Raw genomic sequence first — 25,186 nt, 5'->3', positions numbered from 1 at the left:
AGTGCCCACGGTAGACTCACGAGTCACTACGGTAAACTCACGGGCTACTACGTTCTTACAATGAGTTTAAAAGTTTAAAATTTTTACTTCAAGAGTAAATTTGACTCGTGGAAATCTTTCATCATGTTGAAAGATTTTCACGAGTTAACAAGTTTCCCGAGTACCTGCCGTTAGCGTTACGAGTTCCGATGTTCCCGCTACTTTAATTCTACGTGATTACCACGAGTTTGATTTGTTTTGAACTCGCGATCACTTGTGGGTGGACTCGCACCGTGAGACAGGGCCATTACAGTTTGCCAAGAGGTACTTAAAAGAGCAACCACAGTTCTGGAAAAAGGTCTTGTGGACAGATGAGGCAAAGATTAACATATCAGAGTGATGGCAAGAGTAAAGTATGGAGGAGAGAAGGAACTGCCCAAGATCCAAAGAATACCACTTCATCTGTGAAACACAGTGGTGGGGGTGCTATGGCCTGGGCATGTATGACTGCTGAAGGTACTGGCTCACTTATCTTCATTGATGATACAACTGCTGATGGTAGTAGCATAATGAATTTACTCAGTCACTTGATTCTGCGGCTGGCACGGACACTTTAATAACTGGCACTGGCCACTTTAATAACTGGCACTGGCCACTCAAATCAGCTGCCCGGACATTTTTATGATTGGGTTATTGTATTTTAACATTGTGTTTTACCTGCTTTTAACTATTTATACTGTTCCATCAGGGACTGGATTGTTTTTAGTGTTATTATGTGTGAAATGTTTTAAATTTCATGTGCGATGCTCCGCTATTCCCTGGGAAACGTCTTTTCATTTTGCACTGTACAACTGTTGCTTGCAAGATGACAATAAAGGTTGATTGATTGATTGATTGATTGAATTCTGAAGTGTATAAGTTCAAACAAATGCCTCAAAAGTCATTGACCGGCGGTTCATTCTACAGCAAGACAATGATTCCAAACATATTGCTAAAGCAATAAAGGAGTTTTTCAAAGCTAAAAAATGGTCAATTCTTGAGTGGCCAAGTCAATCACCCGATCTGAACCCAATTGAGCATGTCTTTTATATGATGAAGAGAAAACTGAAGGGGACTAGCCACCAAAACAAGCATAAGATGGCTGCAATACAGGCCTGGGAGAGCATCACCAGAGAAGACACCCAGCAACTGGTGATGTCCATGAATCGCAGACTTCAAGCAGTCATTGCAGGCAAAGGATATGCAACAAAATACTAAACATGACTACTGTCATTTACATGATATTGCTGTGCTCCAAACATTATGGTGCCCTGAAATGTGGGGGACTATGTATAAACACTGCTGTAATTTCTATATGGTGAAACCAAAATGTATAAAAATGGCCTTTATTAAAATCTGACAATGTGATTTTTTGCTATTACAAATCTCAAATTGTGAAGTAAATTAATAAATAAATGATGGGTCTTTGTCCAAACATTATGGAGGGCACTGTACATACCCCAGTCAGCTTCAACGATGCCGAAGTGAAGATGGTTCAGAGCTTCAAGTTCATCATCCTAAATATCACTAATTTGTTTATCCTGGACCAACCACATTGAAGCTATGGCCAAGAAAGCAAAGCAATGCTTCTATTTACTCTTAAATCTAAGGAACTTTCCAATTACTCTTACAAACTTTTGCAGATGCACCATAGAAAACATCCTATCAGGATGCATCACAGCTTGGTTTGGCAACAGCTCTGCCCAAGACCACAAGAAATTGCAGAATAATGTGGATATACCCCAGACCATCACACAAACCAGTTCCCACACCATTGACACCATCAGAACGTTACTTTGCCACAGTGAAAAAAGCCAATGCCATCAAAGGCTACTTACATCCATATCATTCCCTCCCGAGGGCAAAAAATGCAAAACCTTGAAAGCACATACCACCGAATTCAGGAACAGCTTCTTCCCCATTGTTATCAGACTAATGAACAATCCTCTCGTAAGCCAATGGTGTAGACCAACCTAATTCACCACATTGCAACTTGATTGACCTCATGTATAGGAGGATTTGATTGGATAGTAGGCAAATTAATTTTTTCCATTATTGTCACACCAATAGAGCATGACAAAAATAGTGAGGTTAAGGACAGCACCAATGGAGAATGAAGGAGATAAACCTTGATCATTGCAGTATTCAAAAAGTAAGGGGCAGAAGTGGGAAGAAATAAAAGTGAAGGAACAAAAGGAGCAAGTGAATAATATGCGCAGTGCTGCATGCTGATTGGTGATGGTAAAATACAGTGAATTAAAAAGAGGTATGCCTGGGGCTATGAGAATAGTAGCAAAATTAATAATTATCATAAAAGGAGAAAAAACACCAAAAGATGGAAAAAAGAAAAAGGCTGAAATAGCTGTTTAACTAAACTTTTGAATTCAATGGAAAGTCAGGGATGAGAAGCTGCTCGTCAAGCTAATGTTAAGCCTCATTATAAGTTTCAGAAGGTAAAGCTCAGAGATGGAATGAAGTGTAGAATTATAGCAACGAGTAAGCAAAAGGTCACGGTTAACCTTGCAGCTAAAACAGAAGTGTTCTTCAAAGATGTCATTGCATTTGGTGCTCTTGATGTGATCTCCTTTACACTGGCGAGGCCAAATGCAGAGTAGGCGACTGCTTTGCTGAGCACCTGTGTTCTGTCCACTGTGGCCAGCTGGATTTCTTAAATTAATTAATTAGATTGAATTAGATTGAATTAATTAAATTAAAATTGAATCTGAATCTGATTTCCCATTTGCTGGACATTTTAACTCCCCTTCCCATTTCTACAACAAGCTGTCCTTCCTTGACTTCCACTGCTGCCAGTTGCAGCCAAATACAAACAGGCGGAACAGCATGTCATATGAGTGCACCCAGATGGTTGAGTGTCAAAACTAGAAACAGGTTAGGAAGAAATAGTGTTCAAAAAGGAACTGCAGATGCGGGAAGATCGAAGGTACACAAAATTGCTGGAGAAACTCAGCGGGTGCAGCAGCATCTATGGAGCGAAGGAAATAGGCGACGTTTCGGGCCGAAACCCCATTTCCTCCAAACACAAGACGTAGCTATGGGCACACGCATGGGCCCCAGCTACGCCTGCCTCTTTGTCGGGGACGTTGAACAATCCTTGTTCGAGACGTACCAGGGCCCCATCCCCGACCTCTACCTCCGTTACATTGACGACTGCTTTGGGGCCACCTCCTGCACCTACACACAACTGACTGACTTCATCCACTTCACCACCAACTTCCATCCGGCACTCCAATACACCTGGACGATTTCCGACACTTCCCTACCATTCCTTGACCTCACCATCTCCATCGCAGGGGGCAGACTCCTGACCGACATACATTACAAACCCACTGACTCACATGGCTATCTGGACTACACGTCTTCCCACCCTGCCCCCTGTAAAGACTCCGTCCCCTACTCCCAATTCCTCCGCCTACGCCGCATCTGTTCCCAGGATGAGACATTCCATACCAGGGCATCGGAAATGTCCTCGTTCTTCAGGGAACGGGGATTCCCCTCCGCCACCATAGATGAAGCTCACACCAGGGTCTCATCCATACCCCGTAACACTGCTCTCTCTCCCCATCCCCGCACTCGCAACAAGGGCAGAGTCCCTCTGGTCCTCACCTTTCACCCCACCAGCCTGCAAATACAACACATAATCCTCCGCCATCTCCAACATGACCCCACCACTCGCCACATCTTCCCATCTCCCCCCATGTCTGCCTTCCGCAAAGACCGCTCCCTCCGCAACTCCCTCGTCAATTCTTCCCTTCCCTCCCGCACCACCCCCTCCTTGGCACTTTCCGTTGCAACCGCAAGAAATGCAACACCTGTCCCTTCACCTCCCCCCTCGACTCCATTCAAGGACCCAAGCAGTCGTTCCAGGTGCGACAAAGGTTCACCTGTATCTCCTCCAACCTCATCTACTGCATCCGCTGCTCTAGATGTCAGCTGATTTACATCGGCGAGACTAAGCGGAGGTTGGGCGATCGTTTCGCCGAACACCTCCGGTCAGTCCGCAATAACCAACCTGACCTCCCGGTGGCTCAGCACTTCAACTCCCCCTCCCATTCCCAATCCGACCTCTCTGTCCTGGGTCTCCTCCATTGCCAGAGTGAGCAACAGCGGAAATTGGAGGAACAGCACCTCATATTCCGTCTGGGGACCTTGCGTCCGGATGGCATTAACATTGAATTCTCCCAATTTTGCTAGTCCTTGCTGTCTCCTCCCCTTCCTCAACCCTCTAGCTGTCTCCTCCCACCCTCCCATCCGCCCGCCCTCGGGCTCCTCCTCCTCCCCTTTTCCTTCCTTCTCCCCCCCCCACCCCCCATCAGTCTGAAGAAGGGTTTCGGCCCAAAACGTCGCCTATTTCCTTCGCTCCATAGATGCTGCTGCACCCGCTGAGTTCTCCAGCAATTTTGTGTACCTAGGAAGAAATAGATTCTATCTACTTATAGGCTATTGTCAGTTACTATCTGTATCCCTTCAAAAACTGCTGTCATAGCTTCAGGTGTAAAACTTTATGAATTCTAACATCATGCCAAATAGAACTTTATGTCTCACTTTGTAATTGCAAATTAAAAGAAAGCGTGCTCTGCATGTGTGAAAATTGATCACTAATGCCCACATGCTGTTCAACATTTCTGCACTAGTAATTACTTCAAAAGTTCTATAATGACTTTAAAATAAAGATGATCAAAACTCTCACCAAATCTTCTTTAATATTACGATGTACATTTACGCAAAAAAGTTTTAATTCTTAGATTTTTTTTAAAGCACGATAGTCAATGGCTCACACATGATTGAAAACAGTTACCAGTCACTCAAAAGTAAACAATTTGTTTCAACCACAGTCCAAGTTCCCCACAATGGCGCCAAAATTAGATTTTGCCACAGTTTCTTCCAATAACTTTATGATAGCTAGCGACATTTTAAAATCTGAGAATCTAAGTATAGCACACACTATAAATGCAGTAAGATTGTAATCATATTAATTGAACACAAAAAATACAGTCATTCTCATAAATATACGATTTTTTTTTTGCTCAAGAAACAAAAGTAAATGTTCATGCTTTCAAACTCAGGTGTTTCATATACAAGACTGGAAGGCATTAAAGGAGAGGGAACCAGCTGCTGGAAGAAAAACTGGCAAACCCAAGCAAAATGAAAAAGCAGCTTTTAAACATGGAAAGGAACCATGCGATTCATTATTAGGACCATTCACTACTGTAGGGGATAATGTTCATTTTTAATAAATATGGAGTAAAGTTTATGCTCGATTTTGGAACTTTACTTTGATTAGTATCAATTTTAATGTTCAGGATAGCACAAAATTAGTACAGGGGAGATAATTTATCAATGCCTATATACCATAAATGCATTGCATGCCATTAAAACCCATAAAAATGTAGTTATTGTGCAGACACCCCTTAAGCAAATATTACCTGCTCTAAATCAATGTGTTCACTTGGCATTTATGTTGTGTTTCTAACAAATTTATTTCAGTTGCCTTCCTCGCAAATATGACCCCTATGGATCAATCAATCCATCTTATTTCCAAGGTCGATTTATTACAACAATGGAAACACATTTTTCAAATCCATGGCTGCAAAATGAAAGCAAGATTATTGATGTTCACATGTTTCAAAAACCCTATGGATAACAATACCTTAGATGAAGAGAACAAAAACTTCTAAATTTATAATAAATTACACTAGATATGTAAGGGTTTAAATCAATAGAGAACAGGTATGATAAAATCAGAAAAGAGATAATTAATAGGCTTTTAGATAAGCACATGGATATGCATATGCATAGAGTCATAGAGTGATACAATATAGAAACAGGCCCTTCGGCCCAACTCGCCCACACCGGCCAACATGCCCCAGCTACACTAGTCACACCTGCCTGCGTTTGGTACATATACCTCCAAACCTGTCCTATCCATGTACCTGTCTAACTGTTTCTTAAATGATGGGATAATCAACTACCTCAACTGGCAGCTCGTTCCATACACCCAACGTCCTGTGTGTGAAAAAGTTGCCCCTCGGATTCCTAAAAAATCTTTTCCCCTTCATCTTGAACCCATGTCCTCTGGTCCTTGATTCCCCTACTCTGGGCAAAAGACTGTGCATCTACCCGGTCTATTCCTCTCATGATTTTGTATACCTCTATAAGATCTCCCTCATCCTCCTGTGCTCCATGGAATAGAGACCCAGCCTACTCAACGTCTCCCTACAGCTCACACCCTCTATTCCTGGCAACATCCTCGTAAATCTTTTCTGAACCCTTTCAAGCTTGACAATATCTTTCCTATAACATGGTGCCCAGAACTGAACACAATATTCTAAATGCAGTCTCACCAACGTCTTATACAACTGCAACATGACCGCCCCACCTTCTATACTCAATACTCTGACTGATGAAGGCCAAAGTGCAAAAGCCTTTTTGACCGCCTTATCTATCTGCGACACGACCTTCAAGGAACCATGTACCTGCACTCCTAGATCCCTCTGCTCTACAACACTACCCAGAGGCCTACCATTTACTGTGTAGGTGCTGCCCTTGTTCGACGTCCCAAAATGCAACACCTCACACTTCTCTGTATTAAATTCCATCAACCATTCCTCCGCCCACCTGGCCAATTGATCCCGATCCTGCTGCAATCGTTCACAACCTGCAAACCCACAAATTTTTGTATCATCAGCAAACTTGGTATTCTTGCCCTGTATGTTCTCATCCAAATCATTGATGTAGATGACAAACAGTAACGGGTCCAGCACTAAACCGAGGCACACCACTAGTCAGACATCCAGTCTGAGAAGCAACCTTCCACCATTACCCTCTGCTTCCTTCCATGGAGCCAATTTGCTGTCCATTCAGCTATCTCTCCTTGGATCCCATGCGATCTAACCTTCCAGAGCAGCCCACCATGCGTAACCTCGTCTAATGCCTTATGCAGGCAGATGAGATTAGTTTATTTTGGCATCAGACTTTCTTTGACTGAAGGGCCTATTCCTGTGCTGTACTGTTCTACGTTCTATCCACCTAGAAACGATTTGTTTACATTGTGGAAAAAATGCAAGGTGTGGCAATTAGTTGAAGCAAATTGATGCAACTTTTTGATAGTATTAAAGGTGCATATAAAACATTTTTTTTTTTTAAATACAAACTAATCCCCTATAACCTTGTAACAAATCACAAGTCTGAGAACTGGAAAGCACTGGTAGAAGTTTAGTTGAATTTATTTTTTAGTTCACGGATACACCGTGGAAACAGGCTCTTCAGCCCAATGTGTCCGCACCACCAGCAATCCCCGCACATTAACACTACCCTACACGCACTAGGGACAATTTATACATACCAAGCCAATTAATCTACTAATCTGTAAGTCTTTGGAAGAAACCAAAGATCTCGGAGAAAACTCACATGGTGATGGGGAGAACATACAAACTCTGTGCAGACAGAACCCGTAATTGGGATCGAACCCGGGTCTCTGGCGCTACAAGCGCAGTACGGCAGCAACTCTACCGCTGTGCCACCCACTGATTACGTTTCGTGAACCCTTACATGGATCAGATTTTACTTTAGTCAGAATCTTGTCAAGTTACCTGTAAACTTCAGTTGCGGCTTGCCGTTGGGGCACTTTCTGTGGTGCACGGTCTTCTGGGTAAGCACCGCCACCGTTGCCTGCTTATTTTCGCTGTAAACTAGAGTGATCGTACAGTGTTGGGGAAAAACAATCAGCCGCGATTGCAGTAGGGACGGAGTACAGAATTGTTTAAGTGCGAGTTTACGCAAGTCGCCTAATGTGTAAATCGGGCGTGTCTGTATAGTCACAGTAATGAAAGCTGAGCGAATTGGGAGTTAGATCAGGAAAACAAAGCGATTGCATACAAATCACAAGTATGATCACATCTGGAATATTCTGCATAATATTCATTTATAATATCAAAGGAAGGAACTTAATAGTTAACTAATTAGCTATGGGGAGAGAATCTGTGATATGTCTCTCTTTGGGGAATAAATATGTTATTTGAATCCAAAGCATAATCAGGATTAGAAATCTAAACAATGGTTGTGGGCGTACAATTACAAGGTAAGGTGCAGAGATATTAATGTACAATTTAGATTTCACATAGATCAGATGAACAAGTGGAATGAAAAGCTCCGGAACAAAGTGGTGTGTAAAAATTTAATCATGAATTGGAAGATGAAGAATAGGATGGCAGTGCAACAGCAAAATTACCGCACAGTGATCCAAAAATTCAGGATGAACAATTCAGTGATTCAGGTTAAGATCCCATCGGTAGAATTTAAACCTAGTTCACAATCCAAAATGTTAAAGAACCTAGTTATTATCAATGATGACTACAAAATTACCTGATCTTTGTAAAAATGAATCTAGTTCACTAATGTTTTTAACGGGAGGAAATCTGTCACTTTTTTTCCCATTCTGGTATCTATAAGACTCCAAATCCACTTATGTGAAACGATGAAGCAACCCACTCAATCGGACTGTAACCTGTCAAAACAGATTAAGCATATAAAGACTGGCATCACCATATGTGCCGAATTCTGACTAAGCAAAAGTTACTCCCAATACTGCTGATTTGTACATTTTTATTTCACAAGCATGTGGGGGCTGCTGTCTAAATTGGGAAAGCTGTCACATACTCTAGACAAACAACGTCGGGCGGCACAGTGGTAGAGTTGCTGCCTTACAGCTCCAGACACCCGGGTTAGTTCAGGACTGCAGATGCTGTCTGTACGGAGTTCGTATGTTCTCCCCATGACCTGCGTGGTTTTTTTCCAGATTTCCTCCCACACTCCAAAGACATACAGGATTATAGGCCAATTGGCTTGGTAAAATTGTGTGTAGGACAGTTTTAGTGTACGGGGATCGTTGGTCGGCGCAGGCTCGGTGGGCTGAAGGGCCTGTTTCTGCACTGTATCCGTATCTCTAAACTAAATGAAACAACCCTACAATGTTGTTCTCACACAATCATATTAGTAACAGACCAGTCAACATCTAGTTTAATGCACTAAAATTCATTACACCAAAACTAACTCCACCTCTAGCCAAGATATTCGAGTACATTTATAGCATTGCCATTTACCAACAATGGGGAAAATTTCCCACACCCTGTTTATCAAAAAAAAGGCAAATCCAATCAATGTAACGCGCAGTGGATATTTCCGTCAATCTCTATTCACCCAACTTCTGCATATATTGTATATTCCTGTTCAGGGTGGCAAGTAATATTTCAGATAATGATAGAACATCACCATTCTAAATAGGAATCTGTGGAGGATGATTAGACATTTTGAATTCTTCCTGGAATAAATGCAGATGCTTCCCTCTCATCCAAGATTAAACATTTTTGTGAAAGCACATTAAAATGTTTAAAAGGAGATTTACTTCTCTATTGTTTGAAGACGGGTCCGGTCCCAACTCGAAACATCACCTATCCGTGTTCTCCAGAGATGCTGCCTGGCCTGCTGAGTTACTCCAGCACCTGGTGTCCTTTTGTGTAAACCAGCACCTGCAATTCCTTACTTCTACTTAATCCTCTATTGTTCTATTTAAGTTAACTCTCTGCAGAGCTGACTCACAGCAGCAAGGTTATTGGTTCAATTAATCGATACCAAGTAAGTTGTCCCGAGTCAGAGTGACAGCTGAGATCTATGAAGGCTTTCAAACCCACTGCTATTTCCATTCCTCTTTGAAGACTCCTTGCTGTAAAGTAGGTTTCCGATAGATTGAGTAAGTTTGCTTACAATGATGCACAAGTACGTTCTCCCTGTGGCTGCGTGTTTTCTCGAGTGCTCGGGTTTCCTCCCACACTCCAGAGACATACATGTTTGTAGGTTAATTTGCTGCGGTAAAAATTGCAAAATTGTCCCTAGTGTGTAGGATAGTGCTAGTGTATGGGTTGATCGCTAATGAGTAGAAATTCTAATGTTGAACTGGGAAGGTATACCACCTACTACTTTAAACCTAATAAACAATGATGTAATTAATACTGTAGTATTATCGACAACAGACCAATGAAATTCATACGCGCAGCAGCATAACAAACCCGTATACAAAGAAAACCAAAAATAAAATCAATTAATTTAGACACTAGACAATAAGCAATAGATGCAGGAGTAGGCAATTCGGCCCTTCGAGCCAGCACCGCCATTCAATGGCTGATCATCACCAATCCCGTTCCTGCCTTCTCCCCATATCCCCTGATTCCGCTATCTTTAAGAGCCCTATCAAGCTCTCTCTTGAAAGTATCCAGAGAAGCGGCCTCCACCTGCCTCCTCTGAGGCAGACAATTTAAAACCCTAATGTTAGTGCAAAAGGCCCAAAGTCCTTAATGCAACCAAGACAGTTTATAGTTTAAATAGCGATTGTCGTGTTCATAGGGAAAGTTGTAGTTGGGAAAAAGATATTTTGAACCAGAAGGTCACAGATTTTAAACTCCTACGCCTACTTCCTGTTATTAGGAGAGAAATAAGAGCGTGGCCTGGCCGCTGTGGGTCCTTAATGATACTGGCTACCTTTATAAGGCAGCATCTCCTGTAGATCGCTTTGATGGTGGGGAGGTTTGGCTGTGAAGCAACTAGTTACTACGTTCTCCACTATACACTTGTAGGCATTCAAGAGAGTATTCGTCGACATACCAAATCTCCTCAATTTTCTAAGGATGGAGAGGTGCTGATTGGACTTGTTTTTATTATACAATCAATGCGCTGTCCCCACGACAGGATCTTCAGAGATATACACGGCCAGGCCTTAATGTAGTCAGCTCGCTGCATGCCAACATGTCAATGAAAATGGGTTTGTGGATCCTCAGCTTCCTTCTTCCAATGTCAACAATCAGTGCTTTGGTCTTGCTGCCATTGAGAGCGGGTTTGGTGTTCTGGCACCGTTCAATCAGATGATCAATTCCCTCCTATATTCTGACACATCATTACCTGCAATTCGTCCAACAACAGCAGTGGTGTCGGCAAATTTAAAAAAAAGAGCGTTGGAATTGTATCTGGCTTCACAGTCACGGATGTAGAGCAAGCAAGCAGGGGACCGGGAACAGCCCCAAGATGCTCCTGTGCTGATGATTATCGAGGAGGAAGTGTGGTTGCAAGTCATATGATTGTAGTCTGTTGATGAGGAAGTTGCATAGGAATGCTCAGAGATCCGGTTCCCTGAACTTGATAACAAGTTTGGAGGGGATAATGGAATGAATGCCATCACACAATCACTGGATGGATTTAAGAGAGTTAGATAGAGCTCTAGGGGCTAGTGGAGTCAAGGTAGGCACGGGTTATTGATCGGGGACGATCAGCCATGATCACAGTGAATGGCGGTGCTGGCTCGAAGGGCCGAATGGCCTCCTCTTGCACCTATTTTCTATGTATCTATGTTTCTATGAGATGTAATCGATGGACATCAGTCTAATGTACATGATCTTATTGCCCAAGTCCAGTGCAGAGTGGAGACCAAGCGAGATTGCATCCCCCACCCCCCCACCCATCAATCGATTGTTGCGGTAGGCAAATTGTAGCGGGTCCACGTTCTTGCTAAGGTAGGAGTTGATATGTATGCCATAACCAAAGCACTTAATTACCACAGACATTAGTGTTACCAGTCAGTAGTTATTGAAGCATATTAATGGAACAATATGCAGTTGTTTTCCTTATTGAGGCAGCTATGGCGATTTAATTCCTTGTTAAACCGTCACAAATGTGGAATGGTACAAATTTTTGCAATTAATCCACTTAATTATTATTATTCCATAATAAGCAGTTGACAAGAACTTAGTGTTTCTTCTTTTCAAATGGGACATGCTTTGATTTAATTAACTGATCCCTTTCAAAATATTTACACCAATCTATTGATAAATTACGTACATTCACAAAACAGCTTAAAACCTCGGGATGTTTCAAAGCACTTCAGAGTCAAAGTATAGGAAATTAATGATCAGAAGAATATGCTTAAATAATTCACTTGAAGGAAAGACATTCATTTGCATGATGAGGAAAAGCTCTATGCTCGCTATAACCTGAAAATGGCGTAACAAGAGAGAAACCATCTCCTCCAGGGTTTTTCTTCACACATTCACAAAATGTCATTAAATCAGAGGATACCAGTCCAATTATTGAAGAATTGCCTTCATTTCTTCAGCAGGTCATCAGTATGTAACACAATAAAACAAAAAAATTGGACGGCACTGCTTAAAACTGCTCTTTCATGCCATTTGGCAGGAGACCACAATGATCAGGATTAAATCGCTTTGTATTGTACCTATGCACAACCGGTTCTGTGGCCCCGTAAGAAACTGCACCACTCTGCCAAAGACTGACAGAATAAGGACTCGTGAGTAAACAACTGTTTTAAACATCTGACATCCTGATAACAATAAAAGCACTGAAGATACCACCTCTTAGCTACTAAGTTGCTAAATTTATGAATCCTTTGCTTTATCAATTACACATGTAATCAATCAGTATACATTATTAATTAATTGTTTAATACTCACAATGATCTGCTGAAGAAATGAAGGTAATTCTTCAATAATCCTTTGATTTCAGTAGTAATGGCCCTCTGCATTAAATTTGGCACAGCAACAAATGGAAATTCAAACTAAAAAAAAGTTTGCTTAGAGAAAAAAAAACTATTTTGCAAAATTGGACTAAATTGGATATTTTAGTCTGATTGCTGCAGATATGAGACAATAATCATCGTGACGTTCATTATTCAGCCAACTGAAAACTGCCAAAAGCAATACAAGTAACAAGCCAACAACCTTGTGCATCCACTCCTACGTCCCTCTACTCTGTGACTCCATAGGCCTCCGCCATTCACTGTGAAGATCCTGTCCTGGCTTGTCTTCCCAATATGCAACACCTTGCACTTATTTGCATTAAACTCCATTAACCATTCCTCAGCCCACTTGCCTAACTGATCAAAATCCTGCGGTAATTTTGATAACGATGATTTTTGATAATCATATATTAAAGCAACAAAGTTTCATCTTTCTTTAGATTTTACCCAAAAAGTCGATAAAAACAGGCTACTCAGTTTAATTAAGATCCTTACAAAATGAAGAACTTACTCTTACTCCATTGATTGCCATGAAACACATTTAAGACTAAAAATTAGAAAAGGAATTATTTGACTGCCTGTTATTTTAGCAGTTATTTATTCAGAGTAATGGATTCTTACAACAATAGGAGAGCATTGAGCCAACTAAAACAGCTTTACAATTGTTTTTTCTTTGTGGCCCTTAGCTTTTGCACCTTCCAAGAGAGGTAACTATGTTGAAGATACAGACCAAATGACGTAACAGAGGAAATGGCTACAGAGCCAACATATCTTGCCAATTTTTCTTTGAAAGTTATTACTGAACTGTTTCCATTACCCTTTCACAGAGTGCATTTTAAGTTAGAACTTACTGTGCAAAAAAAAAGTTCTCCTCATTTCACCTCTGGCAACTCTCCAAAGTTGTAAAGCTGCATCATCCAACTTGATTTTAAGTGCTTCTATTCAACATCCCTATAATCTTCTCTAGCAAAATTAATTTCAGTATCTCCAATCTTGCCACCTAAATGAAGACTCATCTGTGGCACATTTCCAGTAAACTTCCTCTTGCCTCTTCCAAGTTTTTGACTTCCTGAAGCACGATGCAAATAATTAATACAACCAACACCTAATCTGTGTTTTTAAAGGTTCAATTTACTTTCTTATGTCCATATTCTGTGAGACTAAATTGGAATTTAACTAACAATTCAACCAAAAAAATAATGTATGCAGTATCTCAAAAATGGCCAGAACCAAATTTGCCAGTACTGTTTGTGGCCAATAGTTCATCTCCTCATTTTCACTAGAAACATGATTCCCTAATATAGCCAGCAAGTTTTGTATCACTTCTTTAAATGTGATCACAAAGTAATTCATTATCTTACCATCTTCTAATTTTGAATTATAAATGCTCATGTCTCTATCTGTAAGAGATACTCACTAGTCTTTTGTTTAAGAAGGAACTGCAGATGCTAGAAAATCGAAGGAAGACAAAAATGCTGGAGAAACTCAGCGGGTGAAGCAGCATCTATGGAGCGAAGGAAATAGGCAACCAAGGGATTCGACCCGAAACGTTGCCTATTTCCTTCGCTCCATAAATGCTGCCTCACCCGCTGAGTTTCTCCAGCATTTTTGTTTACCCTCACTAGTCTTTTCCTTTGCAAATGACATGCATATCCTGCAAAGCAATAAATTTAAAATATTTCTACAGATGGTTAAAGGCAAGGCACGTCAGGAAATAACTGCCTGGATGTTAATAGATCACTCTCCTAATGCTCTGCGATCAGGTAGATGCATCCAAGCATGTGATTTCCCAGTCAATGGAGGCAGAATTCTACTGCAGGAGCTTCCCAAGGCTTTCAACACTCAGCAGAAAGGAGGAAACCTCAAAAGAGCATGGGAAGACCATGAGCAGCTGCACCCATCTCTGTGTAGGCTTTTGCTCAAAGCAGGAAGGATGCAGAGCAGAAGGATACATGAAGAGTGGATCAGAGAGGAAGGGACCCGAGGGAGGGTAGGAGGAGTATAGGTTGGGTGGTGGTGGAGGAGCAGAGATGGGGGGGGGGGGGGTTATGGGTTGGCTCTTGAGTGGAAATTCAGCGACAAGAAGGAACAAAAGGGTTAGGGGGAGAATGAGGTGGCTATGGATCTCTGTTTGAACTCGCCCTTTAAAGTCTGCACCCCAATAGGTGCCTATTCGCATGCCCTCTAATTAAGCTCAAACACAAGGTGCTCTTACAACGAGAAATCAATCAAGCCTCAGGGGAAAAGAAACAGCTCCATAGGCACAAAAAGACAGAAACCAGGTGAACTAGAACAGGCAGTGGCTGAAATGAAGCAGCTATGTTTGACACCCGTCTTCACTGAGCATGGTTCTGTTGTAGACCCATCGGTTAATGTGACGTCTTGCATGTCAGTCAACTCTGCATCATTGCCTCAACACTTTGCAGTCTTTCCTGCTGAGATATTGTAAACAAATGGGTCGCTGCTCAACCTGGGACAACTGCACTCCAGAACAAAGTTCTTCAAACCTCCATAGTCAAGATGCGCTCTGCAGGCAATGCTGGTGTTTTTACACGCTCAAAGGACACACACGCTCAAAGGACACACACGCTCAAAGGACACACACGCTAAAAGGACACACACGCTCAAAGGACACACACGCTCAAAGGACACACACACACACACTGTCTTTGACAATAAACGTTCTTAACCCCTTAAAAACATGGACCACTTCCCATATTTTGGGAGTCGCCCAGTGGACAAAGCAAACATTAATGATGAAATTCACCATTGTCTTCAATGTGCAGCATTGCCTTTGGTCTGATTGATTGAGGAAAAGGATATTTGAAGATCAAGAGTTCAGAGCTGACACAAAACTCATATTCCACCAGGAAGCAGTTATCTCTGCCCTCCTTTTTTGCTTCTGACGCTTCAACTAAGCGTACCAGGTGTAACAAGCCCCTGCAAAAATACTAACGATTTCTCCACAAAATAGTCCAAATTCACTGAACAGGCAAGCAAACCATATCAGTACCCTCTCCCAGAAGTTCCCATTACAGAGACCCAGGTTACATTTAGTTGGCTGCAATGAACAGGTCACCTCATTTGTGCGCCTAGTACCAGTCTCCTAGGGCAGACACTATTGTAATCTCTGCCTGGGGATGAGATTTTCAGAAGGATAAAGAAAAGGTTTCAAGCATGCACCCAAAGTTTCAAGCATGCACATCCCCAAAAAACCTTGGGAACCTCTGTTCCATGACATCTTTGACACTGCACAGCAGTGCAACTCGTAAAGTTATTTCTTCACAACTTCAGCAACCCAGGTTAGTTACTGATCTTTGGTGATGACTGCATGGAGTTCGCACATTTGTCCTGCAACTGCATAGGTTTCCTCCGTGTTTCCTGAAATTATTCCACATCCTAAAACGTGTGGACTGAGCCATTTTAAATTTCCTCTACTGTGAGATGAATGTAAAATCTGAAGGGAGAGTAGCGGAGAATAAAATAAGTTATTGGAGGATTAGTGTAAATGGGTATTCAATAGTCGGTGCGGACTCGTGGGCTGAAGGGCCTGATTCTCCGATGTATTGTTCTGGCCCCTTCAGTATACATAAAATCAGAATGGAAGTCATCCTCAATCTCAGGGAATTGCCTCAGAAGATAGATGATAAAAGTGCAAGAGATTCAAAAGTTTATCGATCCTGACAAGATCAACGTTGCACAAACGGCAGTCAGCACCCATGGGCAAGAACATTAAAAGGAAGTCAAAAGTGACCATCACCTCAGTACTTTTCAGCATTCGTGCTGTCCCAATACTGCACTTTTCCTCCATTAAGATTCCCACTGAGATGGACTACATGTGACAAATGGGAAGCTGTTCAACCTACACTGCGTTTAAAAGAGAATCAAAATAATTTGAACCCGAGTTTTGAGCTACAGTATGGAAACAACGCTTCCAAATATGCATATTTGGCAACTCAGCTCCAGTTATTGGTGACTCATTCACTGAAACATACCAGAATGGACCTTACACCAAACATCTACAACGCAAATGTCCTCTGACAACCAACCCTTGCTGCAAAACACACCCCAATAATTAGGTCCCACAACAAATCCTGGAACAAATGGTCCATTGCCCATTCCCGAGTGCCACTGCCAAAAAACAAACAGTAAATATAAAATTCATTGTTACTTTCATAGTGTCAGCACAGCCTTAGGTCACCTGAAGAAAACAGCATTTGAAGACCATTATGTCAAAGCCATGCTTTTTGGTCAACCACAAGGTGCTGCATATCATTCCCTGCTGTCGGTGTCTGTGGCAGATTGTCATCCTACAAGCTGCTTAAGCTGTTTAAGGGCCTGACCGCCTAATTTTATACATTTGAATTTACAAACACGAGTCATTTTTTGTAATAAAACTGATAATTTGAAAATCTGGTTTTTAAACTCTTTAAAGGTGCCGGTGCACTGTTTTGGCACATAAAAGAAGTGGCTCAAAGTCAGTATAATGCTCAAACTAAGCAGCCATGATCCATAAGCTTCCAAGATATCTGCAGATGGCATCTCACCATCAATGCCACCTCTGCAAAATTATCCAAATCCTGTTGCAGGATAAATACGCAAGTGTCATTGTCCTCTGCCAGGTCAATATTCCCAACGAGGCCTTAATTACACTTAGCTGACAGCATTGGGCAAGCCAATCTACCACATACACAACACTGGCATCCAAGGTCACCACTCCAAGCTTCATCACGGCAAAAGATTACCAGCAAGAACAAGGAAACAATTGAAAGCGTTTTTAACAGCCGCCCTGAAAAATGTGCAACATCTTCATTAAGTGGAGGAAATCTTTGATCTCTTACAATTCAAAGAGGAGAAAGAGGGCAGCACAACTGTGCAGGGGTAGAGTTGCTGCCTTACAGTGCCAGATAGTATCAGGTTCGATCCTGAATATGGGTGTTGTCTGTATGGAGTTTGCACGTTTTCACTGTGACCGATTGAGTTTTCTCTGGAACCTCTGGTTTCCTCCCACATTCCAAACATGTGCTCGCTTGTAGGTTAATTGGCTTCAGTAAAATTGTCCCTCATGTGTAATATAGAACTAGTGCACAGGTGATCGCTGGTTGGTGCAGACTCCGTGGGCCAAAGGGCCTGTTTCCATACGGCATCTTTAAACTAAACTAAAGGTATCTGGGATGGTACTGAGACCAGAGTCCCTTTGTTGGGAGCATACAGAAGCCCGGCTCAAGAAAGGGAAAGAATGAACCTCTACCCACCCACTCCATCAAGCATCTCTTGTCCATTTGTGGCAGAGTCCGATGGCCCTACATTGTCCTCATCTACCAAGTCAGAACCTGGAATGAAAATAAGTTATCCTTACCTGCCTATTAATTCATCATCAGAGGATCAGCAATTTGATTGCCAAGGTGTAAATCATCAGAGAACAGTCATGCTTTCTACAAGAGAGGGAAGACTGTGAAAGGCACACTCAAAGTTGGCTCCACCCAAGATGCTATCCAGGGATTTAGCATTATCGAGCATTAAAAAGGCAATACGGGGAGAAAAGATGAGGTACGAAGGTAAGCTAGCCAAGAATATAAATGAGGATAGTAAAAACGTCTTTAAGTATGTGAAGAGGAAAAAATTAGTTAAGACCAAAGTTGGATCCTTGAAGACTGAAAAAAAGGTGAATTTATTATGGGGAATAAGGAAATGGCAGACAAGTTGAACAGGTACTTTAGATCTGCCTTCACTAAGGAGGACACAAACAATCTCCCTGATGTACCAGTGGCATCCCAGGATACTTAAACAAGTGGCTCTAGAAATTGTAGACACATTGGTGATCATTTTCCAATGTTCTATAGACTCAGGATCAGTTCCTGTGGATTGGAGGGTAGCTAATGTTATCCCACTTTTTAAGAAAGGTGGGAGAGAGAAAACGGGGAATTATAGGCCGGTTAGCCTGACATCGGTGGTGGGGAAGCTGCTGGAGTCAATTATAAAAGATGAGATAGCCGCACATTTGGATAGCAGTAACAGGATTGATCCGAGTCAGCATGGATTTACGAAGGGGAAATCATGTTTGACTAATCTTCTGGAATTTTTTGAAGATGTAACTAGGAAAGTAGACAAGGGAGAGCCAGTGGATGTAGTGCACCTGGACTTTCAGAAATCATTTGATAAGTTTCCACATAGGAGATTAGTGGGCTAAATTAGGGCACATGGTATTGGGGGTAGAGTGCTGACATGGATAGAGAAGTGGTTGACAGACAGGAAACAAAGAGTAGGGATTAACGGGTCCCTTTCAGAATGACAGGCAGTGACTAGTGGGGTGCTGCAAGGCTCGGTGCTGGGACCGCAGCTATTTACAATATACATTAATGACTTTGATGAAGGGATTAAAAGTAACATTAGAGAATTTGCAGATGACACAAAGCTAGGTGGCAGTGTGAACTGTGAAGAGGATGCTATGTTTGTGCCATCGCCCGGTGGGGAATCGCCTCAGCGCAGAGGGAGAAGAGGAGGGAAGAGACTGCAGCCCTAAGATTTTTGCCTCCACCACAGTGAGGAGGTGCTTGGAGGATACACTGTGGTGGATGTTAATTTGTGTTTAGTGTTGTTTATTATTGTATGATTGTATGTATGACTGCAGACACGAAATTTCGTTCAGACCGTAAGGTCTGAATGACAATAAAGGAATTCAAAATTCAAAATTCAAAATTCAAGGATGCAGGGTGACTTGGACAGGTTGGGTGAGTGGGCAGATGCAGTTTAATGTGGATAAATGTGCGGTTATCCACTTTGGTGGCAAAAACAGGAAGGCAGATTATTATCTGAATGGAGTCAAGTTGGGAAAAGGGGAAGTACAACGGGATCTGGGGGTCCTTGTTCATCAGTCAATGAAAGTAAGCATGCAGGTACAGCAGGCAGTGAAGAAAGCAAATGGCATGTTGGCCTTGAGAACAAGAGGAGTTGAGTATAGGAGCAAAGAGGTCCTTCTGCAGTTGTACAGGGCCCTTGGTGAGACCACACCTGGAATATTGTGTGCAGTTTTGGTCTCCCAATTTGAGGAAGGACATTCTTGCTATTCAGGGAGTACAGCACAGGTTCACCAGTTTAATTCCCGGGATGGCGCGACTGTCATATATTGAGAGAATGGAGCGGCTGAGCTTGTTTACTCTGGAATTTAGAAGGATGAGAGAGGATCTTATTGAAACAGATATTATTAAGGGTTTGGACACTGTAGAGGCAGGAAACATGTTCCCGATGTTGGGGGAGTCCAGAACCAGGGGCCACAGTTTAAGAATAAGGGGTGAGCCCTTTTGAACGGAGATGAGGAAAAGTTTTTTCACACGTAGAGTTGTGAGTCTGTGGAATTCTCTGCCTCAGAGGGCAGTGGAGGCAGGTTCTCTGGATATAGGGGGAAGGCAGGAACGGGGTATTGATTGTGGATGATCAGCCATGATCACATTGAATGGTGGTGCTGGCTCGAGGGGCCGAATGGCCGTCCTGCACCTATTGTCTATTGTCTATCTTTCTTTGTGGAAGTTATAACATTAGCCACCCAATATTTCCACCCAAGATTCAATGACTCCAACCATGCCACACTGTTACGTGCCATACTAAATCAAATGCTCTTTTCTTGAACTGCAGCATGACTCATGGCATTTTATATAGAAGTCACAGTGCCAATGAATGTGTTGATTGTAAGCATTTAAGGGGGAAAAATAAAATCACCTATTTGCCTTAAACCCACATAAGAATATTTTTCCAGCAGCAGTTACAAGTTCAAACCCTGCCCAATATCATACGCCTTCAGCCCAGAGTTGATGAGGTCATTTGTTGAAGGCTTACCCATAACACCTGGCTAGGACCTAGTTTAGCAAAGCCCAAAAGGTATGTTTTCCCATACATCTATAATGTATACATTTCCTGGTTGGGAGATGAAGGGGGTGGGAGAGAAGATCAAAAATCTGCTAATCTGGAATCAAAAGACCTCAGCATAAAATCTAGGCTGACATTTAAATACCCAAGGAGTGCAACATTGCCAGAAATGTCATATTTCCGGCAAGATGTCAAATTAAGTTCCTGTCTGCTCTCCGAGGGTAAATCATGTAAAATATCCCACTGGACTATCTTGATGCAGAAAGGAGTTTTCCAAAGTCTTGTCTAATATAAATTGCTTAATCATCAGATTATCCATCACATATAAAAAAAATTTAATGCTAAAAATACTCAGTTGCTTAGACAGCTAATATTAACATTTTCTCGAACAAATTTGTATCCGGTTTCCTTCATTACAACTTAGAACGTATTTCAAAACTACACATGTGGGCAAATGGACAGACAACATTTAGGATTGGAACCCTTGAGACTGAAGAAGGGTCCCAACCTGAAACATAGTCCATTAATTTTCCTCCACAGATGCCACATGACTCACTGAATTCCTCCTATAATTTATATTTTTACTCAAGATTCCCACATCTGCAATCTCGTTTCTCAAACATACCTCCATTATTGTAAAGCACATTGAGTTGTTCATATTTTCTTTTCAATAATGTAGATGGCTACATTGATCTACAATGACTGCAACAAGATCTGGATCAGTTGAGGAGGGCCAAGGAATAGCAAATGGTATTTAACATTTAATTTAAGAAGAGATGTGCCACTTTGGTCTGACCATAAAGGGCAAGACTTGCACAATACATGGATGAGCCCTGGAGAGGGATGTAGAACAAAGAGATCTTGAGTACAGGTGCATTGTTCCTTAAAAGTGGCAATTCAGGTGGATAGGATGGTCAAAAAGGCATTTATTATGCTCACCTTCATCGGGAGGCGTATCGCACACAAAAGATGAGACATCATGATGCAGCTGGACAAGTTGTTGCTTGAGACCACACTTGGCCTACTGTGAACCATTTTGGTTGCTCAGCTAAGGAAGGATATCATTAAGTTGGAAAGGGTACACAAGAGATTCATCCGGATGTTACCGAGGCTTGTAGGCGTTATGGAGTGGCTGGATAGGCTGGGACTATTTTCTTTTGGAGATTTGGAGGCTGCAGGGTCACCTTATTGAAGCCTGCAAAATCATGAGGGAACAGGCAAAAAGAGTGCATAGGCTTAATGTGCGAGGGGAGAAATTTAAGAGGGACCCCAGGAGAAAAAATTTCCACTCAAGGGGTGTCACTATCTAGATTCAGCTGCGAGAAGAAGCTATAGAAGCAGATACAATTATGACTTTCGAAAGACATTTGAACAGATATGCAGATTGGAATAGTTTATAGGGCGATAGATCAAATGCAGGCAAATGGCACTAGCCCAGTAAGCAAAAGTAGGCCAAAGGACCTGTGACCATCCAGTATAGGTCTATGATTAAAGAATTTAAGGCGAAGAAAACATATAACTGGAGTCTGAAGAAGGGTTTCGGCACGAAACGTTGCCCATTTCCTTTGCTCCATAGATGCTGCCTCACCCGCCGAGTTTCTCCAGCATTTTTGTCTACCTTTGATTTTCCAGCATCTGCAGTTCCTTCTTAAACATACAACTGGACCCAGGATCATCTTAAAGTGACTTTAGCTATTTTAATCACAGTTACTCTTGGCACAAACTAAATGTTGCTGCAATTTGCTTTTAAAGATACAGCGTGGAAACAGGCCCTTCAGACCACCAAGTCTGAGTGTTCACCCCGTACACTAGAGCATTCGCCCTCTACACTAAAATTTACAGAAGCCAATTAACCTACAAATCTGTACGTCGTTGGAGTGTGGTAGGAACCCGGAGCACCCGGAGAAACCCCATGGGGTCACAGGGAGAATCTACAAAGTCCATACAGACAGCACCCATACTCAGGATCAAACCCGGGTCTCTGACGCTGTGAAGCAGCAACTCTACTGCTGCGCCACCCTATTTGCATAAAATACAATTTCCTAGAAACAAAACTATGATGTTGATTGAAGGATATGTGATAATAATAATGGATGGGATTTATATAGCGCCTTTCTAGAATACTCAAGGCGCTTTACATCGCATTATTCATACACTCCATATGTACAAATATAGGCACCATTATTAATTTCCCTAAGTCGGTCCTGATGCAGGGATTCAACCCGAAATGTTGACAACTCCAATGTCCCCCGACAGATGCGGCTTGAAATGCGTATTTCCTCCAATAGATTATGCTCCAGATTCCAGCATCCACAATCTCTTGTATTTAGATTATTTCCCCTTCCCTTTGATACTGCACAAAGCAATTTTCTTCCTTGGCCGCCTAGAGAACAATTTGAACTTCAACTCCAGTGAGACAGTACACCATTCCCTCGGGACTCCACTTATTGCACTCAAATCCATAGATCAGAAACAGAATTCAGAACTTTCTAACTCACCTGGCCATTGCAGATAACATATATTTAAAGCCCACTTTAATAAAAAATATAATTATGCAGTGGTATTTAACTTTTGATTATATATTAGTACATTAGTAACTGCTTCAAGCTAATCAATAAATCCGAATTTAAGAGCACAAAATGTGTAGGAAGGAACTACTGCTTCTGGTTTATACCAAAGACAGGACAATCTGAAGAAGGGTCTCAGCCTGAAACGTTGCCAACCTATTCCTTTTCTCCAGAGATGCTGCCTGGCCCGCTGAGTTGCTCCAGTATTTTGTGTCTATCTTCGATGTATAAACCAGCATCTGCAGTTCCTTCCTACACATTTAGTCTAAAGAACTTTAGACTGTCTGTCTTTGAATTTTGAACAGTAGTTTTTAATTTACAAAAGAAAGAAAAAAGTTTTAGACTTCCAATGCATATTTCTTCCATCTGGATGGAGAGCGGAAGGAAAGCCGAGCTGGCATATATAATAGAGTAGTGATGGGAACGGGAAGGAGGAGGTAGTTCTGGGGCCTTGGCGCCAAAGCTCAATGTGAAGCAGTCCTTTCTCTACTCAGCACAAACGTTGAAAGACACACAAATACATACATACACACACCGCCGTGTGGCAGCTCGCAATGCAAGTAATAATAAGGCGCGTAACAAATAAAAATTAACAACTTGCACAACTCGCCATTGGTAAAGTGCGCCATTGACTATCCAATGAAGCATTGAGGTGAAGGCGCTTGCCCTTGCCGGGAGGGGGGGGCTGTACATGGAGGAGGGGAAGGCCGATGGATCCGCCGCGGCCTCGATTATCACACACTCTCCCCTTCAGCCGCAGACAAAGGAGGCGCCCCAGCGCCGCATGCACTCACCGAGGGTTCAGTGGCGGGAGGCCCGCGGCTCCATCACGGCCCAAGCGGCCAACAAGGGCTCCTATTATGCGGCCGCTCGCTGTGTTTCTTCTCCTCCCTCTTCCCTCCCTCTCTCCCGCCGCCTCCTGTGCGTGTTGACAGAACACAGTGCGCAGGCGCCGGCCGGCCCGCGCCGCACAGCATGGCGGGGGAGCAACGGTCACCCTTGGCCAAAGGCAACTCTGCCCAAACTAGAGGTGGATCATCATTGCTGCTCAGGGTAAAGATACTAGTGGACCACTCCTGCCCAGGGCAAGGATACTAGAGGTGGATCACTCCTGCCCAGGGCAGAGATACTAGAGGTGGATCACTCCTGCCCAGGGCAAAGATATTAGAGGTGGATCACTCCTGCCCAGGGCAGAGATACTAGAGGTGGATCACTCCTGCCCAGGGCAGAGATACTAGAGGTGGACCATCACTGCCCAGGGTAAAGATACTAGAGGTGGACCACTCCTGCCCAGGGCAAAAATACTAGAGGAGGACCACTCCTGCTCAGGGCAGAGATACTAGAGGATCATCACTGCTGCCCAGGGCAAAGATACTAGAGGAGGATCACTGCTGCCCAGGGCAAAGATACTAGAGGATCATTGCTGCCCAGGGCAAAGATACTAGAGGAGGATCACTGCTGCTCAGGGCAAAGATACTAGAGGAGGATCACTGCTGCCCAGGGCAAAGATACTAGAGGTGGACCACTCCTGCCCAGGGCAAAGATACTAGAGGTGGATCACTGCTGCCCAGGGCAAAGATACTAGAGGATCATCACTGCTGCTCAGGGCAAAGATACTAGAGGTGGATCACTGCTGCCCAGGGCAAAGATACTAGAGGTGGATCACTGTTGCCCAGGGCAAAGATACTAGAGGAGGATCACTCCTGCCCAGCAAAGATACTAGAGGATCATCACTGCTGCCCAGGGTAGAGATACTAGAGGAGGATCACTGCTGCCCAGGGCAAAGATACTAGAGGATCATCACTGCTGCTCAGGGCAAAGATACTAGAGGTGGATCACTGCTGCCCAGGGCAAAGACACTAGAGGTGGATCACTGCTGCCCAGGGCAAAGATACAAGAGGATCGTTGATGCTCAGGGCAAAGATACTAGAGGATCATCACTGCTGCTCAGGGCAAAGATACTAGAGGTGGATCACTGCTGCCCAGGGCAAAGATACTAGAGGTGAATCACTCCTGCTCAGGGCAAAGATACTAGAGGAGGATCATCACTGCTCAGGGCAAAGATACTAGAGGATATCTGCTGCTCAGGGCAAAGATACTAGAGGAGGATCACTGCTGCTCAGGGCAAAGATACTAGAGGAGG

General features: G+C 42.8%; 1 protein-coding gene across 2 annotated transcripts in view; it reads right to left on the bottom strand.

Annotated features, from left to right (window-relative positions):
- Window positions 1–23,972, bottom strand: part of jade3 (jade family PHD finger 3) — a 47,670-nt gene extending 23,698 nt beyond the window's left edge. For both annotated transcript variants that reach the window (XM_033023283.1, XM_033023284.1), the window contains exon 1: window positions 23,838–23,972. The gene's annotated coding sequence lies outside the window, so the exon portion shown is untranslated. The remainder of the gene's footprint in view (window positions 1–23,837) is intronic.
- Between the last annotated feature and the right edge of the window lie 1,214 nt (window positions 23,973–25,186).

This window comes from Amblyraja radiata, chromosome 6 (assembly GCF_010909765.2).
Source record: "Amblyraja radiata isolate CabotCenter1 chromosome 6, sAmbRad1.1.pri, whole genome shotgun sequence".
NCBI classification, from domain to species: Eukaryota; Metazoa; Chordata; class Chondrichthyes; order Rajiformes; family Rajidae; genus Amblyraja; species Amblyraja radiata.
Note: the sequence above shows the minus strand (reverse complement) of the source record. Positions and strands in the feature narration are given on the sequence as shown.